This window comes from Hippopotamus amphibius, chromosome 4, assembly GCF_030028045.1.
Source record: "Hippopotamus amphibius kiboko isolate mHipAmp2 chromosome 4, mHipAmp2.hap2, whole genome shotgun sequence".
In the NCBI taxonomy this organism is placed as follows: domain Eukaryota; kingdom Metazoa; phylum Chordata; class Mammalia; order Artiodactyla; family Hippopotamidae; genus Hippopotamus; species Hippopotamus amphibius.
In genome coordinates, this window is record NC_080189.1 from 160,791,987 (window position 1) to 160,804,302 (window position 12,316).

At 47.8% G+C, this 12,316-nt stretch overlaps 1 pseudogene; it reads right to left on the reverse strand.

The window, feature by feature from the left end:
* Positions 1-848: 848 nt before the first annotated feature.
* On the reverse strand, positions 849-1,973 carry LOC130851981 (glutamine synthetase-like; annotated as a pseudogene).
* Positions 1,974-12,316: the final 10,343 nt, after the last annotated feature.

The following is a 12,316-nucleotide window of genomic DNA, read 5'->3' on the forward strand; positions in this document are numbered from 1 at the left end:
GAACTGAAATTTCAGCCTTAGCGTCTTCATCTTCTGGTTTTTTTTTTTCTCGTTTTCCCCTTTAAAATTTTTCTTGTGTACCTATTGTTTTGCTTTCATTCTATTGCATGAAATAGATTTTAAAAGTCATCTTAATTTATTCTGAGAGCAAGGTGGTTAAATAAATACAAAGGTGGTGAAGGGGTGCTCGCTCACGGGAGTCCATTTGCCGACTGTGGTTGGGTGGCTCGAACAACAGGCTATTCATAAGTACAGGAAATTTGCAAGACTGATGTTAGAAACTGGAAGTACCTGCACTATTTATAGTCGCATTTTTAAACAAATTCTTGAATCTGAGCAGTGAATATGTGCTATTCTAACTGGAAAGGTAATTATCAAATTCCTTAGTAGTCACTTGGTCATGGTGTAGAAGTAACTCAACGCTCTGCTCAGGGGAGCAAGGTGCTGGTGATTTCTTTCATCTAAGCAGCACTGTTTTCTTTTTAAGGTTAATTCCATTCAAAGATCAAAGTCCAAATACTTAATCAAAACCACAGATTTTGCAAATCCACAGCAATCTTGGACTAGATTTGCAACCACCAAATACTGAAGAAAGCAAAGCAAAATGGAACCAGGTCCTGACAAAATACATAGTGTGTTGAACATGTTTTTTTTTTCCTCGTTGGCACTCAACATTGAACCCTGTTGCTCTTCAAATTCTCTCCCTGCCCCCTTCTTTTAGGAATAAAAAAAAAAGACCTTGATACCCCATCCTTTGCATTACAGCTATTAGGACAATGGAGAGAGAGGCGAGAGTAGGAGCGGGATGTAGTATTAGGAGGGGTTTGATGGCTGCGCGTCTAGTCCACTTAGTCTTTGTACGGGGTGGGCTCATTGCCAGTTTTGTTGGGAATACATGTGCAATGAGAGTTTCTGTCACTGAAAAGGGGTCAGAGTTGGCAATGGAGTGGCAGTCTTCACAGTAACCCTTCTGGCAGACAGTTCAGGGGACGTGGAGGCTAGCACCACTGTTGGCCACGCTGCAGAAAAGTCATTGATATTGAAGGTTTCGTGGGGTTGAGTTTGGTGCCGGGTATTATCCAGATCCCCCTTGGGATCACAGGCTCAGATGCAGGTACCACTTGCTCAGTTTCTCAATGGCCTCCTCAAGGTGCTTCAGACCATTCTCCTCTCTCATGGCCTTGGTGCTGAAGTTGGTATGGCAGCCTGCACCATTACAGGTCCAGGGATGCGCTTAGGATCAACGTGTGCTATCACTCCAAAGTCTTCAAATACACGACGCATGATGAAACAGGCCACCCAGAGATGAGGTCCCATGTCCATTCCTTCACAGAGTCCTATCTGGAATTTCCCCTGGGCAGGAATGACCTTGGCATCCCGTCCCCGGTGGTGAGCCTGCACAACATACCTGCCACAGGCTTTGTCTGCTCCCACATCGCAGTCATGTGGACCTCCGGGTCCAGGGAAGCAGTTGGAAATCCAATCAAGGGGTGCTCATCTCTGCCCATGAGAATATATTTCTGCTCTGTCCCGACCTGGGGGTGCCTGTTGCTCACCATGTCTGTGATCCGTTTACAGGCGTGCCTTCCATTGGTCTCTGCGGGCTTTCTGTCGTCCTTGAAGACGTCACAGAAGCAGCTTGGGGTCCTTGCAGAAAAGGTCCTGAAACATGGCAGCAAGGGGATGAGATACACGTCACCGGGGGAGCTTCAGACTGAAAAGTACTAGAGCCATCAAATGCCACCTGGGCAGCTCATCCAGCACTGTCAGTCCAGATAGGCCTAGCTTGGGCTTTCTCACCCTGCGGCAGGGACACACCCACCTGCTGGACACCTTTGTTCAGGTGGGAAGTCGCTGAGGTGGTTGTGGCGGGAGGTGTCCTGGGTGGCGGGCAGGTAGGCAGCGAGGACGAGGTACAGGAGGAGAGGTGAGGAGGCTGGGGGTGCCATGCAGATGCTCCGCTCTTCTCCCATCCTCAGCTCTGCCAAAATTAGCCCTTCCTTCTCGACTGGGAAAAGAAACAAGCTGAGACTAGAAATGGTTCGAATGGGGCAAAGGAAGGGTGTTTATTTTCCAAATCTCTCTCAGAGTCTAAGTGTTCCTTCCACTTCTCCCTGTGTCATCTGGTCTCAGGAGGAAATGGTGATGAGCCTACCTGTTTCCAGATGGCATGAGTATTGGGTACCATCTGGACCCAATGGTACGTGGTATCCTCTGTACCACGGTGGTGATGGCTCAGCGTCAGGGGATGGGGGAGACAGAGCGTAGGTGTGATTTATGGATGTGATTCAGTCTTCTTGGGCCTGCTTCCCTACAGGACTCACTGGAGGCCAAATTCGGAAGAAGGAAAAGAGTCATCCTGGTTCCTTTGGCCCCTTTTCCACTGGGAGTGATTCTGACTCTCACCTGCTTAGAATTGAGGATGCCAAGGAGTTTTCTGGTACAAATATTAACAGTGTAGAAAATTGGCTCGGAGTATAAAGAGGAGTTTGAAAAGGAAAGAATCAAGCCCATTGTATTCTTAAAGAAAAGACTTTGAAAAGAAAATCACAACTTGTAGATTTCAAAAGACCATCTTCTTTCCAGTTTTCCATTTAGAAAATATGGATATAATAAATACGCATTTGTACCCACTTGTCTTGAGAAAAGCCCCTCAGAAACACATAGTGGTTATCCCTGAGTGGTGAAATTCCAGGGGATTGTATTTTCTTGTTTGGATCTATGGTCTGATTTCCCCACAATGAATGTGAATGGCAATATTGCTGGGTGCAAAGTGAAGGTCAGGTTCTACAGTCAGTAGGTAAAGAAGAAAATCATGTCCTGTGAAATGACCCCTTGACGATAACTTCCCTACTAAAATGGGATATATCTGGCTTTCTGTATCACAAAGTAGTTGCCTTGACTTTAGGGGCCAAGATATATGAAAAGATACACATCTTCATACATTAGAATCCAGTCAAGGTGCCGCAGAGGTGCTAAGCATTGTGGGAACTGAAGCCGGCTGCTGAGGGAGAGTCTGCCATCTTGGTCATCATTCCTTGGAGCCTCTGCTCACTGAGTGGAATGGCCTGAGGAAACATCTTCACTCTTCAGATCGCTTTCCCTCTGTCTCTCTCACTGTTTCTTTCTCTCTCCTCCAAGGATGCAGTGTGGGGGCTTGTCTTAGCGCTGGGTTTGCAAGGCAAACCATTATATTCACTTAGATTGCGTATTCTAGATCAATAAAATTAGCATTTTATTCTAAGGTGGGTTAATTAATTAATTGAATTGAACTTATTAAATTCTAAGGCGAATTTATTCCTGCTTCCCATGAAATTAAGAAAGCTTTGCGTACGGTGTGGGGTGGTTGGAATGGAGTAGGTCTGGGTATAAAAGCAGGACCTTTGAGGAGGCCAGGAGGGGCCTGCCCACCTTTGCTTGGAAACCCAGCCTGGAGGCCCTCAGCTGGCACAGCAGGTTGTCGGTGAGGATGGCTCTTAACTCTGGGTCATTTTCCTCTCTGGGGTCCTGCTCTGGTTAGGTTGGGGTGGTGGGCAGGAAGAGAGATCAGTTGGCGGATGGAGTAGAATCAATTTTATATGTCCCTCTCCCTCCCTCTCTCATCTCTAAATAGAAACAGGTCCCCACAAGACTGGTATGCCCCTGGGAGCTGTCTGGGGGTCCCTGGCAGAGGGAGCAGTCACCCAATACTTCCTTATTGAGCACCTACTGTATGTGAGGCACTGGGATAAGTATTGAGTCTTCTTGGGGGCAGCCCGTATACCCTCCTTGCTCCCTGCCATGGGGGCAGGAAGAAAGTGACAGAGAAGACACAACTATGGCTGCTCCATGCCCTCTCATTTGGTGACTTGTCCAGCCCTGTGAATCACGTGGAGCAGGACAGTGGAGTTAAGACCTGGGTTTTGGAATCAGACAGACCTGGGTTCAAATCTCACTTCTGGCACTTGTGAGCTGCATAACCTTGGACAAGTGATTTGGCTTTTCTAAGTCTCAAGCAAGTTATTAAGTCATTCTGTAAATGGAAAAGATACTTATTGAGCACGTACTATGTGCAAGGTACTGGGGATAAGTACTGAGCAACGTTCTCTGTCCAAGAGACTTACAGCCAATGGGAAAGACTGACCTTCATATCTGTAAGTACAAACTGTGGTAAGTTCTCCAAAGGGAAAAGGAAGAATCTTTGGAGACTGGATAGCCGAGGCCCTCATTCGGGTCATTTTCAGAGGAGGGCTTTAAGAGAAGGGCTCTCTGAAGGGCTGCTTTGAGAACGGTGAGATGAGAAGGTGCCAGAACACGAGTGTGGGAGAGAGATTCCAGCAGAGAGCAAAGCGTTTGTTCCACCTCCAGCCGATGAGACCCACCCCCCAATCTCCTTAGGGCAGAGGAAGCCCTTCTTAGCTAAAAATAAACTTGCTGAGCCTCAGAAAATCCTGTCACTGCCCAGAGCCCCCCAGAGAGACAATTCTGTGTCTCTAACCCTCCGGGCCGTGCCCCACAGGATGTGAGGGGCTGGTGGTCCTCCAACTGCAGCCCCTGACTCTCCCTGCTAATTTTGCCTCCCTGAGAGCATGTCTCCAGCAAGGCTGGGCTCCCAAGCTGGGCGCCCGCCAGTCAGTCTGGACAGGGAAGGAGCTATTTTGGGAATTTTTATGATGGAACAATATTTTTTTGGTAAACAAACGGAAAGCTGTTAAACAGGGACGGTCACCCCCTAGCTTCTGGTTCACCTTTCTCCATGTGGCGCTGTCACAGAGGAAGCACTGTCCGGTGGGGAGAACGTCCCCAGGGCTACCCACCGTCAGCGCACACCTCATCATTTCTCGTAGATTAAATAGCTACGGAAACTGGGGAGGCTGCTCCCTCCCCACGCCCTACCTTGGATGCTTTGGAAACAAAAGCCTTTGGTGTGGTCTCAAGCAGTGGGGGCCTGGCCCAGCCAGATTAACCCCTTAGGGCTTGGGGATGGTCTGTTAGCTTTGGAAGGGACTTTAGAGAAAATCTGCCACCTCCTCAGCTGGTGAAAGAACCAAGGCCCAGAGAAGGGAAACTGCTTTCCCAAGGTCACAGAGCTCACCAACTGCAAATGAGGTTGGAGTCCCAGACAGCAGACTCCTCGTCCTGTTCTCTTCCTTCAGGAACAATCAGCCAGTCCAGTGGTCAAGAAAAGGAAAGGGTAGACTCCAAGTCTGGTATTTTGCAGAGAGCCTACAAGGTATACATGCAGAGCAAGTCATGAATGTACTAAGTTCCTAAGCCTGACCATACCCTCAACGTCTGCTGGGAGAGGATTCTCCTTATTTCTGAGGACCAGTCCTTTATCCCAGTCCCGACCTCACCTGGCTTGGCCTCTTCAGGCACTTGCCTCTGATTGGCTGCTTGGCGTCTGGGACTTCGTTACTGAGGGCCCCTCTGCTTGATGCTGAGAGACTATCCCTGCCCATGTGTCATTCTTCCAGCAGCTCTATCATCTCTTGTTCTACCCCAGTGGCTCCCATGCATCCACAACTGCCTGGGCCCCCTTTCCTCAGACTGAACTATGGCCATATTTTAATGTCTGAGCTCAGAGAAAGGTAATCAAGGCCCCCAACTGCAAACAGGATCAATAAATTGCCTTCCCCCTACGGACAGAGCTAGGAAGCTACTATACAGTTATGGCAATAATAACTGCCTCGTTTTGAGCCTCCACCAGGCCCTAATAGATATCTTTTCATTTCATACTCACAGCAGCCATGCATATTAGGGTTATTCATCCCACTTCACAGAGGAAAATGCTGAGGGCCAGAGAAGCCCAAGATCACATGACTGATGAGTAATGATTCACTCCAGCTCTGTCTGGCTCTAATTCCTCAACTCTCCCCACCAGGCCACTCCTTGGTATGAGACAAAGAGAGTCTGGCCAGGATGGTGGCAGAACTATGTAGCAGAAAGGACTCTGTTTACAAGCTTCAATAGATCACATGTTGCAGCTGAACAAACTGAACAGATAGAACATATCACCTAAGTTTTGAGTCTCGAATTGGTCGGGAGTCTTTCATTTTTGAGTGATAGAAACCCAACTCAGTCAGCTTATAGAAAAGAGAGCATACCTTCATTTGTGTGCCTGGGAAATCTGGGGTTACATCTGGCTTTAGGAACAGCTTGATCCAGGATAGTCTTTCTCTGCTTGGCTTATTCTTCAGACAAGCTTTCTCAACATGATGGTATCAGTGGTTACTGGAGTCCCAGAATCAGATCCTCTCAGCAGAAAGGGACCGTTTCTTTCACAGCTTGATGAGAACATCCCAGAAGGATTCCTGTTGGTTGGCTTGGATCATGTGCCCATTCTCTGAGCCAATCACTGTAGCCAGGGAGATGGAGGAAGAATGCACTCCTCACTGGAACCCAGCTAAGTTTCGGTGTCTGATGAAGGGGAGAAAATGTTTGGGGAGACAGAAGCAACAGATAACCTTAGCCAAGGGGACTGGGAGAATGCCGGCACCCCTGACGATCAGAGGGAAAAATCAGGAGGAAGGGTTACTTGGGAATAATAATACTAATTATAACAACAGTAATAAGCAACATTTATTACAGCTTAGAAAGCCCTTTCACATACCTTATTTAGTCCTCATCTAACCCTGAAAGGAAGGCAGAACAGGTGTTGTTACTGACCTCATTTTACAGATGAGAGGACAGGTTTGGGGAGGATAAGGGAGGTGCTCTTGGCTGGCAAGTGGCAGGTCTGGGACTCCAAGGGCGGACTCTCACTCATGTTCTCTGAATCCCAGTTCAGGAGGGAAGACATGCTGAGTGTAACGTGCCTGGTGTCTTGAAAGCAGATGCTACTCTCAAGATGACAGGCACACCTGACCATGCCACTTTGGGTCATTTAGCTTAGTGTGAGCCCTTGCTAGGTGTTACATGCCATGTGGGCAGGGATCTTATCTGTCTAGTTCACTGCTCTACCTTGGTGCTGAGCCTTGTACTTGGCACCCAAGAAGCACTGAATACAAAGTGATCCCTTAGTGCCCTGTTGATGACCCGAGTCTCTCTGGAAATGGAGGATGGGGACCAGAGCTGCAGGCTAAGGACTGAGCCTTGGGGAGTGAGCATGGGGAGAGAAAGGAGTGGGAGCCTAAAGCGCAGCATGGTTGGCCTGAGCTCCAGACAACCTTTGCCAAATGCGCCACGCGCTTCGCGTCTGCTAGGCAGACCAAGCTGGACATATGGGACCTACAGACTCCAAAAATCCCATTGGTACAACGAGACTGGGTTGGCAACCGTATGAGTTGTGCCTTCTGGGGCTGTCTCTGTTGTGTCTGATTGCACTTCTTTTTAATTATGTTCAAATTAAGTCAATCAAACTCCACTTTTTGAGCACCAACTGTATGCCAGGCATTGTGCATATATTGTGCACCAGGTGCATGGTGATAAGTAAGACACAATTTTAAGGGTCATTTTAAGGGTCATTCATTTGTTTAATCCCCATTATTTCTGTGTTAAATACTGGGTGTACAAGATTTGGTGAAATTCATATTCTAGCTACAGTAGAGTGACACATGTATGCCCAACTGATTACAATACATACTTTGTTGTGATAAGTGATTTGATCTGCCAATAAAAAGTGCTTTGGGATTATAGAGATAAAAGTGACTAATTTCTGTTTGAGAGATTCGGAGAACTCTTGATAAGGAGATGCTTTCTGAGCTAGACTAGCAGAGCAAAGGGGAAAGGTAAGTGCAGGGCGTGCTTAGAGGATGAATGGTGAGCTGCTTAGAGTGGAGAGTGTCAGTGCACAGCGGGAGATGGCGGGAAATGGAAGGTGAGAAGGAGGTGAAGCTTGAGGACTGGTTCAGTTCAGGGATTTCCACTTTATCCTTAGATGCCCTGGTCGCTTGGCACGAAACCCTTGCCTGGTGTGTGTTCATGTTTTGCCATTCAGTCATCAATTGGTTTCACACTTTGTTCTCTGGTCAGCATGTCCTGTTTATGTTTGTTGCCACTTAAAATGTGAGCTCCTAGTGGGCAAGGCCAGTTTCCATGCATTTTTTAAAATAAATTTGTGTATGTATGTATGTATGTATTGACTGCATTGGGTCTTTGTTGCTGCACACGGGCTTTCTCTAGTTATGGCGAGCGGGGGCTACTCTTCATTGTGGTGCACTGGCTCTTCATTGCAGTGGCTTCTCTTGTTGCGGAGCATGGGCTCTAGGCACGTGGGCTTCAGTAGTTGCGGCACATGGGCTCAGTAGTTGTGGTGCACAGGCTTAGTTGCTCCCTGGTATGTGGGATCTTCCTGGAGCAGAGATCGAACCCATGTCCCCTGCATTGGCAGGCAGATTCTTAACCACTGCGCCACCAGGGAAGTCCCTCCATGCATCTGTGTGTGGGCTGAGCCCAGTATAGTATGGATCGTAACCAGATCCCCTGGCCAGGAGAGGCTAGCCACAAGCTCTACTGAGTGACCAGGGAGCAAACTCCAGGATAATCAGAGCTGCTGAAACTGAACCCTCCCTGAGCTTCCCTCATCTACCACTTTTGAGGTGGCCCATAATTTGAGGTCACTCCATGCTGGAATGTACCGATTGCCCACTGATATCTGATCCCTTTTATTCAATAACAGAACTGAGTTTGAACCAGGCACATGCCATCCAGCCTCGCTTGCTGCTTGGTATGTGCATACAACTGTGTTCCAGCCACTGGGATGTGAGTAGACGTGAATTGGCTGTAAAAGGAACGTATGACCCTAAAAGGAAAGCGTGACCACTCCCCTGCCCTTTCCCCTTCCTACAGCAGGGGGTGAGGACCCCTGCAGAAGCCGTCTTGGACACAGCAATGGAAGCTGTGTGTTGGGGATGGTAGAGTCACCTAATGGCCTGGACCACCTGTCTGTGCACTGGGGCATTTTTAAGCATCTTTATTATAGCAGCTTAATCTGTACCTAAATATGTTTGGTAGAAGGAACCTTGGACAACGAGTTCTTTGTTTTGTGATCTTGCACAAGTCACCTTCTCTTTCTAGGCCTCAGTTGCCACATCTGTCAAATGGAAATGTTAAGAACTCTCGCCTTGCTCCCTGGCAAGCATCTAAGAGCCGCAAGTATGGTTGTGATTGGAAAAGCACAGGAACAAGGCAAAGGTGAGTGGGGAGCATCCTCAGGGTGAGTGACTGATGGTCTCTGATCACGGTTTATCACTCAGTCATTTCCTCTTCAGGAGTTCTTGAGAAGCTCAGTTAAACTGCTGGTCCAGCTAAGCAGAGCCGAGGAGGGCCCTGTGGGTGTTCACCATCTGCCCAGAATAATTCTTCCCAAACTTTAAAGTGCTCAGAAAACACAAAGTTTGTCTTGGCTGTAGTGGGCCAGACCGAAGGAAGTGATCTGGGGCGAAAAGCTTTTACACAATTGTAAGTAATGGGACGTGCTGAACCCAGTTGAACCTCATTAAAATGCCACGGCGGGTTGAATGTTTATGTTTCATGCTCATGATGTTTGAATGTTTAAATTCATATGAAAAACGTAAGCACCGAGATGAAATAACTGGCAGGGCCTGGGCCACTATTTCAGGACGAAGGGTACTTGATGGTGACAGCAGTGTTGACAGAACATGCTGCCTCTGAAGTACACGGAGGGCCCCAGCTCAGATGGGCCCCATGCCTCCCTCTCCACTAACCCACCCGTTAACACGATTTGCTTTTTCTCATGTAACCCATTGCCGGGCACTGGTGCTTGTTCCACACACCCTGGTTGATTTATGGTAAATGAAGGACAGAGTCTGTATGATTTGCGAGAGGCAGGCAAAGAGCAGAGTGTAGGGCTTTGTTGGGGAAATTGATTGAAAAAGGAAGGCTGTCCAAGAGAGAAATAGACAATGTGTTTGAAAAACTGGAAACAAATTCCTTAAATACCTCACAGTAAGAGAATAGTAAAACAGATTATGGCCTGATCACGATTCTGCTCATTAAAAAAAAATGTATGGGACTTCGCTGGTGGTGCAGTGGTTAGGAATCCACCTGCCAATGCGGGGGACACGGGTTCGATCCCTGGTCTGGGAAGATCCCACATGTTGCAGAGCAACTAAGCCTTTGTGCCACAACTGCTGAGCCTGTGCTCTGGAGCCCACGCACTGTAACTACTGAAGCTCACATGCCCTAGAGCCCACATGCCACAACTACTGAGCCCATGTGCCACAATTACAGAAGCCCATGCTCTCTGGGACCCTCGTGCCACAACTACTGAGCTCGTGTGCTGCAACTACTGAAGCCTGCCTGCCTAGAGCCCGTGCTCCGCAACGAGAGAGGTCACCACAATGAGAAGGCCGCACGCCGCAACAAAGACCCAACACAGTCAAAAAAATAAAAATAAAAATAATAAAATGTATTAATTATCTGCTGTGCACCAAGGTCCTGTGTTATGAGATCCTGGGACAAAATCTCTGGCCTCATTTTAGGCAGCTATTTAAAATGATAGTTATAAAGCTTAGGTAACAACATGAAAAATGCTTATGATGCAAGTTTAGCAAAAGATGCAAGTGCCCAGATTCATGCACAGCGTGATGACCACTAGATTAAAAAAAAAGATAGATGTAGAGGAGAATGAAGTGAGAGAAAATATAGCAAGGAAGTAATGACTGAGTTGGGAGGAGGTGGAGTTATGGACAACCTGTCTTTATTTTCCTAACTTCCTATACAGTAGTTGTATCCCATTAGTAATTTAAAAAAAAAGTTTTTTTAAAAATAAGAAGGGACATCATCTGACCAAGTTATCCTCCTGCGTTAGCCATTGGGTCTAGCCAGGCTTCGAGGGGTACTTCACACTGGGCCAGCCTGTCTTCCCATGCCAACCGACTGCTGACCTCCTCCAGGTGTCAGGCTTGGCCCCTCAGATTCTGAATCATAGAAGTGAAAGTTTGGGAGGGGCCCAGATATGCAAAAGAGCACCCCACTTCTCCATGATGGCGAATTCAGCAGTTCTCCAGTGGAAATGGAGAAGCCCCTGATCAAGCACAATGTGGGGGCTGGTATTTCCCCCACTCTCAGGGCCTGGGCGCCCATCCATTTAGGGCATGAGATGAAGGACTTGGCCAGCTTCCCACCTTGGGAATGCATGGGCCAGGCACCGCCTGCCAAGCAACAGCCAGGCACTCACAGCTGTGCCTGCCCCACCAAGAGAAAGTGAAGGTTCCGTGTGCTCACTCCAAATAGGCCTGCCTGGGGTGTGACTCTGGGATGTGGTGTGGAATCAGACAACCCAAAATTTAAAAAAGAATTTACAAATATTTAATCAACGAACTACATGCACATGGTTAGGAAAATAAAATGGTACAGAAGGGCTTATAGTTAAAAGCAGACCTCCGTTCCACGGCTCCTTGGATTCAGTCTTGTCTCCCAGAGGCAACGGCTTTTAACTGTTGCGGTTCTTGGTTCTGCCGCTTTCTTTCTAGCTCTAACTAATATAATATGCTAATCCTGCTGTGTCCTGGTGGTTCCTTAGGGGACTTTATCTATCATCTCCATGCTTGGATGAAGCAGGATTTAGCTCATACGTACACTTGTGTAGACGTGGAAAAGTGCCATCCAGATGCTCTCTTCAAAAACTGACTTGCGACCCAGCCATGTGAGTAGTGGTCAGCAGACGGCCGCCAGCTGCCGGCTCCTTTAGGGTCCGCCTCAGAGGTACACCGCTGCCTCGCCCAGGCCACACCCTTTCCGGGGCAGCCTGTATCCAGTGCATCGCTTGAGAGAATGAGGCCAGGCCATTTCCGCTCAGTGCAGGACTCTAATGGTGAATGCTCACTGCAGCGCTCTGGGCTGGTGGGAGGAGGCTCTGTAGGGTCTGCATCGCAGTTTGACTTGTCCCTCTGTCCAACCTGCTTCCTTCCCATTCAGTTAGCAGACTTTCCGTCCACACCAAAAGGTCCTTCATATTTGATCCTATCTAAAGTGTCCATGGAGACATTTGGTCTATGCCAAAAAGTCCTTGAAATTTGGTCCTGTCAAAAACCCTATGACATGGATCAAATACATACATGGACGTTTTGGCTCAGATCAAATTTCAAGGACCTTTTGGCATGGACCAAATGTCTGTGGACCAAATGTCCTATGGACGTTTTGGAGAAGACCAAAGTCCTGTAAGGTCCCACTCTTTTCACAGGTGTCCATCCTAATAAACACCATGTGTCCCTAACTATCTCAGTGTCTGTTTCCAGGGTCCCCATCCTGTAACAATTGTCCTTGTTCCTCTCCCAGTTTTTCAGAGCGTATCAATTCGTATATACACTGCCAACTTAGCAGGAACTACCTTTCCCCAAATTCCCTCCCCATCATGGTTGCAAGTTGGAGT